This window comes from Festucalex cinctus, chromosome 18 (genome assembly GCF_051991245.1).
Source record: "Festucalex cinctus isolate MCC-2025b chromosome 18, RoL_Fcin_1.0, whole genome shotgun sequence".
Lineage (NCBI taxonomy): Eukaryota > Metazoa > Chordata > Actinopteri > Syngnathiformes > Syngnathidae > Festucalex > Festucalex cinctus.
The window spans coordinates 9,235,734-9,242,642 of record NC_135428.1 but is presented as its reverse complement, the minus strand read 5'-3'; positions in this window follow the sequence as shown (position 1 = coordinate 9,242,642).

Below are 6,909 nucleotides of genomic sequence, written 5' to 3'. Positions count from 1 at the left end.
TCTGTGTATTTTCTTTGGGATGGCATGGATAACTTTAACTAGTGATAAAAGCAAACTGTCAGATGAATTTTTCGATTGTGGAAGGGAATTTTTATTTTTTGTGGGCTTTAGGCGGCAAAATGGAGTCGACGTGAAACACTTCTGAGTCGAGAATGCGGAAGTTTCAGTTCTCCAAATTGCTGCATTCTTGGAATGGGACTGTAGAGGGCGACAAAGGATAGCAAATTAGCCTTTTCATTGCCGCACCTGCTTCCGGTTCCCTTTCATGAGACATATTTATTTTACTTTATTAAAAAAAAATTTTTCTAAAGCTGTACTCATAAATTGCATCCATAGGTTAAGTGTTTAAGTCAGAGTTCCTAATCTGAATGTAGAACAGTTCGACCAAAAGTACCTTTGTGAGTGTGACCCCAGCCCACCTCTCCGAACCATGCGAATACCACGTATCATTGCCCCATTGAGACTTCCAGAAGTTCACATCAGCAGCTACACAATGGCTTTCTTGAAAAAAACAAATCACTTTGAATTTTTTTTGCAAACAGATATAAGGCTTTGCGTTTACAAGCGTGTCTTAACCCCCTGGCATTAAGTGAAATAACACGACAATGCAAAAAAAATAAAAATAAACTAGCAATAAAAAAGAAAGTGTTGATTGCTTATTCAGTAAATCCTCTAGAAGGGACCGAGCATTGCAGTTTTAAAAAAATAATTACGGTAAAAGATAACATTCAACGTGTTTTTACCGTTTTCCTAATAAAAACTGCTCTGCTCAGCAGTAAGCGTCTACTACTCGGCCATCTTGTAACACCCTCCCTGTTTGTTAGCTCCTGCGGGGCCTGGCTTCCTGGTTTCGTCACGACGGTTATCTGCAGGAGCGGTCCCCCCCCCCCTTCCCCCTCTCCTCTTTATTGTTTAACTTCAAGTGAATAATACAGTGCAACATAGTGCATTGTTAAACATTATATAAATGAACAAGGGGGGGTTGTAGAGAGAGAGAGAAATTGTTTGTGTTATATTATTTTTATTATGATTTATTTTTTGTAAGAACTGCCCGTGCGGACCATATTACACATTCAGTCAAAAGAGTATTTAAAAAAAAAAAAAAATATATATATATATATATATATATATATGTAACCCAAAAGTGCTGCACCGGCCCCTGCGCACTGGCGACGTGCTTGACGGAAGTGGGTAGCGGTCAACATTAGCAGCTAGCAGCCAAGCACAACAGAGCACTTACATGACGCACTAAAATGGCGGTAAAACGAGCCAAAACATATCATTTTCATCCAGAGTGGGAGGAAGATTATTTTTTTGTTTATTATAATTTAAAACCCGTCTGTTTAATCTGCAAGGGAACAGTGGCGTTGGCGAAGAAAGGAAATCTGAAGCGGCACTTTAAAACTCTACACGGGAGCTACGACAAGGAAGTACCGACCAAAACCGCATTAAGCACTGCAAAAGTGCGGGATTTGAAAGCACAGCTTGTAGCAAAGCAATCAATTTTCACAAAACCGAAGACCAAGCGGCAACTATTGCTTCCTATCGCATAAGTCACGTTCTTGCTAAACACAAGAAGCCATTCAGAGACGGAGAAATTGTTAAGGAGCCTGTCGCCAGCTATGTGTGTTTTCCATTTGCTAAAAATATTGATGTTGGCGACATTGCTGCCAAAGTGAAAACACTTTTTGACATGGAAATCTCTGCACTTGAGGATGAGATTCTGACCTTGCAAAATGACATTGAGATGAAAGCCAGATCAACATTTGCTCAACTTGGAGAGCATGTCAAGTTCTGGAAACTGCTGGTGGAGGAGAAGTATCCCAACCTTAGAAGATGTGCCTTGAACCTGACAGCTCTTTTTGGATCAACTTACCTGTGCGAGTCTGCATTCTCACACATGAAAATCATCAAGTCCAAGTACAGCTCAGTAATGACCAATGACCACCTTGTTGCCTGCCTACGCCTTGCAACCAGCACCTCGACTCCTGATTGCGAGAAGCTAGCTGCCTCCTCCCAGTGTCAAGTCTCCCACTAAGGTAGGAAGTGATTTCCTTTTTTTTTTTTTTTTTTTTTTTTTAACTCAGCTCTATACTTGTCTTGTATCTATAAATAGAAAGAAACTGTGGTTCTCAACCTGTCAGTGCCCTGTGTCAAGTAACAATTTTGTTGTAATTATCAGTGTTCTTGTCTGTTTTGTTTGAATTAAATATACTTCCTTAAAGCAACAACCATACTAATTGTTGCCAAATATGCCATGCATAAATCGGATTAATTAAATAAATTAATAATTGTGGTCATTTAAATCTGAACTCATTCAAAAATGCTTTAGTGATCTTATCTTACAGTCTGGCTGCTCTCACCATAGAATGTTGTTCAATTTGCTAATCTCAACTCAACTTTATTTATAAAGCGCTTTAAGAACAGGCGTTGCTGTATACAAAGTGCTGTACGTGAACATCAGTTTTCAGTAATCGACAGACCTGTACCATTAAAGGAATCTAATATCTGTTGACTCCAGCCGACTCCGCCGAAAAGGCAAACAACTTCAGGCGGAAGTATCAGCTAGCTGGCTGCAGTGCGTCGGTTAGCGCTCGACAGGGCGCCGCGCAGTGATACGAACGAACAGAAAAGTAGTGGCTGGCGGTAATGGCGTCTGACTTTATTCAGGAAAGAGTATTGTGATGGAAATGTATCACGCTTTTGAAAACAAATAGTTTTTAGAAGAAAAATGCTTTATTTCCGAGACCCCGGCCAGCTTGCTGGACTATTTTCCTCTCGTCCAACGCCGGACCAGAACTGGTGTCACCGAACGCTGTCAGGGGTAAGTCAGTGCTGATCGCACACACGGGAGGTGAGGATCAAATTGAGATTCATGTTAAAAAATGCGAACGATCCCTTTAAGTGCGACCAACCCTCAACACTAGGAGTGTGAATTGGCTAGTACCTGACGATTCGATTCGTATCACGATTCATAGGTCACGGTTCGATTCGATACAATTAATCCCGATATAACTTGTACACAATAATATTTGTATGAAAATGTATTATTTATCTGGAACTTCAGCCTTATAACTGTGAGCTGTGTATTTAACAGACGGTTTCATGTTTGAACAGCATTGAAAAAACACACAAAAAAAAACAACTAAGGCTTCATGTTCCATTAATATAACATTTTTCCATGCTTAAGGTGTGAACTCTAACCATAAGTAAGACATTTCGCTGAATATTTTTCCATCAAAAATGGATATTTAAAAGTCGATTCTTGGAATTGTTGTTCTTATAGAATGATTGCGTGCCAGAGAGACGAGCAGGATGGCTGAATAAACGGCAACTAAAAGGCACAGCTAAGCGTCCTTATTTCTTGAAACAAAGAACATTACAGCTGCCGCAGCAATTTTCATTCATAGTTAAATGTAACTGCATTGAATGAACAAACCAATTCCAAATGTGCATGTGTGAGCCATAGAAAGACTATATGTTATTGATAAGTGTGATAAAACATTGGCAGTCTGTCCAAGGTTGTTTGCTGCCAAATGCATTCTGGGATACCGCCCAACTGTATGAGGCATATTATTTATGGATATTCCTTTGTTTAGTTTAATGAGTTACAGGCTCACTGTTATGCAGTTATGTGAGAGGTCACGTGCTGAGTCTGTAGAAGGAAAAGAACTCAAAACACTTCAAAAGTAATTGGGATGCAGCAATATATCCGAATATTGTGGTTAGAAAAAAAAAAAAAATCTCACAAAAACGTACGCCATTAATTGTGAAATATATAAATAATTCATGTGGGCGAAAAATGATGTTTGACACAGATATAAAAAAATATTTGCTGGTGTGACTGATTTATGAGAGTGATAACCACTGCAGTATGTTCAGTTGGAAATTTTGTCAATGTGAGCAATAATCAGACCAGGTTTTCTCTTTGGACTGTTTTAATTAGTTGTGTGATTGAGTGTGTGTGGTTTCTGTAGAACAAAAAATAAACAAACAAATACGATTAAAATTAGTCACTTATGAACTCACCACCAGAGGGCGCTAGAACTGCACAAATGGAAAACAACCTGGCTCTTTTCATAGATGTGCTGCTATCATGACGACTATGATACCGTGGCGATTTTAATATCTCATTTGTCATTCGTGTTAAAAAAAAAATGTTAAAAGTATTTTGGTTTTCTCAATGTACAAAAACAAACTATAATCACTAATAATGGATTGATGACCACCATATTTGTCGTTTTGTGAGGGTTGCTGTGAAATAAAAAGGCAGACAAAACATCGTGTGAAGTACAGGAAAGTACTAGTTTTTATTCCTTCATAATCAAACTTCACAAACAGCTTGAACTTGTACAATACCTCAGAGAGTGAAAATTACAAAAAAAGTGCTGGTAACATTTACAAAAAATCATCCTTACTTAGCAACAATCAGTTTATTCTTCCACACTTTTTTTTAGTCTTTTGTATTAAGGCTTAATACTTCTGTATAAAGTATATGCAAGATAAGTCTTCACAGTTTTTCGAAAAAAGTCACAATATTGTGTAACATAATGAAGCTTTTACGGCTATTTTTCTTTATAATAACGAATACACATCACTGGTAAATATATGTGAAATACAGGGCTTATTGTAAAATGGCAAGTTATGATACTGTTTGCTGAGATAAATTGAATTTCCACACACTTGTTATAGGAAAGTTTGCGATAACTGAAGCAGGAGGAGGGAAAGAGAAAAATGATAAGTTGTCAACAGTTGGGGAGATCGCCTCCAAACTTTGGCACATCCCACGAATCAACACAAATATGAGATTCCGAATGAAAGAAGAGCTAAACTGGCGTAAAGTGAAAACATGCTGTGTAGTAAGGTGCTAAATTAGAGATATTACATTGCCAGCCTTGTTTTTTTTTCTTAGTAAAAAAAAAAAAAAAAAAAAAATGTCATTATTCTTTTGTTTCCCCCTCATGGACTGACATGAATAAGGTGCATTTTAAGACTCAACACATTGTACACTTTTTAAATTTATTAAATGTTGACAAAATATGTAATAAATACAATAAAATTCAATTGACCAATAGTCTTGAGGCGACCTCATGCTTTCCCATGGATTGAAAGAAAAAAAAAAAACTTTCTTATGGTGGTATGTGAACATAAAACTGTAGTTATGGTGTTGCCTGTTTTTGTTTGTTTTGTTTTTTTTACATCACAACAATTTTATTTTATTTTTTTAACAATGTGACAAACTGGATGACTAAAGGAGATGGAATTGAAAGCCGAGATATATTCACAAGATCCTCAAGAAGCTGCACTGGTTTTTGTTTACAGGTCGACAGATGGGCCAACAATCTACCCTCATGCATACTGTACGGTTTAAAGTGACGCAACAAGCTCGCTTTAAATAGTTTACATCACGAAAACAAAACCAAAACAAAAAAAGCAATTTGGTTTTTAGTGCAAACACAATTGGCTGGCTTCTCAATAATAACGAGATTACAAGAAGGCACGTACTTATGCTTCCTCGAACACGCGACAACACCAGACAAAGCGGTGGGAACAGGAAGAAAAGCTACAACGCCGCATTTGATGATGACGTTTTTTGTTTTTTTTGTTTTTTTCACACATTAAATAATTTATATCAAGGTCAGACCTTGATGGCGGGACAGAAAAAGTCGATTTGGTGGATGCAGCCAATGAAGTTTATATGACAAAAAAGGTGCATTTCATTTTTGGAACATTCTAGATTTAAAAAAAAAAGAAGAAAAAAAAAAAGAAGAAAACACTCAAAATGACCAAATGAGCAAGTTTGTTTAAAGACTCAGAATGGATCCCTTCCCTCATTGCATCCTCACATCTGCTTTGATTTGTCCAAAAAAAAAAAAACAACAGGAGGAAACGACACTTTAATGCCCCTCAAATGCGGAAAACATCAACGTGTGCTATGACGGACGCCGACAAACAATTATGGTTTCGACAAGGTGTTCAGTGAATTATATTGCTTTTTTTTTCATAGAAGACCAAAATGAGTCTATAGTGCAAATTTCTTTTCTGGTTTGAAAAAGTGGAACGATCATGACAGAATTTGTTATTATCGGCGTCCAAACTGTCACATGGAATATCCCTTTAAGATGTCTTGTCTATACAATCTAGCACCAGCAGGCATGGGCATTGGACAAGGGGGGTGGTATTATTTGCAATATTAGGGCCGGACCGATAAGGATTTTTTTTAGGCTGATGCTGACACTGATTCTTGGAAGAAAAAAAAATACTGATTAATTTGCCAACTAATTAAAAAAAAAAAATCCATTTTTTTTCCCCCAATGCATTTCAGTGGGAGTCAATTATGCAGAAAAAAATGGTGCATTCATGGTACTTTCACAATGTAGGGAACTTGTAAACGCACTGCACCATTCTGCACATGAATCGTTTTACCTCAATTATAAGATTTGAAAGAATCACAATCGTGATGAAATTCCAGCTCAAGCACATAAAGGTCAAAATAATCGGCAAACTTGATTATTTTGGCTGATTGAATTGGCTTGTCGATTAATCGGTCGGCCCCTATTAAATATAATTAAAATGAATACACATTTGGCGAGCAACTGATGTTTAAAAAAATAAGAGGTGCAATGATAAATCTGCAACTAATCAGCTATCAAATTAATCGGTAATTATTTTTGATAATCGATGAATCGTTTAATTGCCGAGATACTCGGAAATTCAGCTCCTCAACAGTAAATACTCTCTGATTTCTGACATCTTTGTTTTGAACCAAAAAAAAAAAAATACTTTGGAAAACATTAATCAAATTTTTGCAGATTTTCCTCACATTACAAACCAAACGAGTAACTGAATCATAATTAATTTATGTTTGAGGCTGTCGATTTGAAATAATGTCAGACAGAAATTTAAATG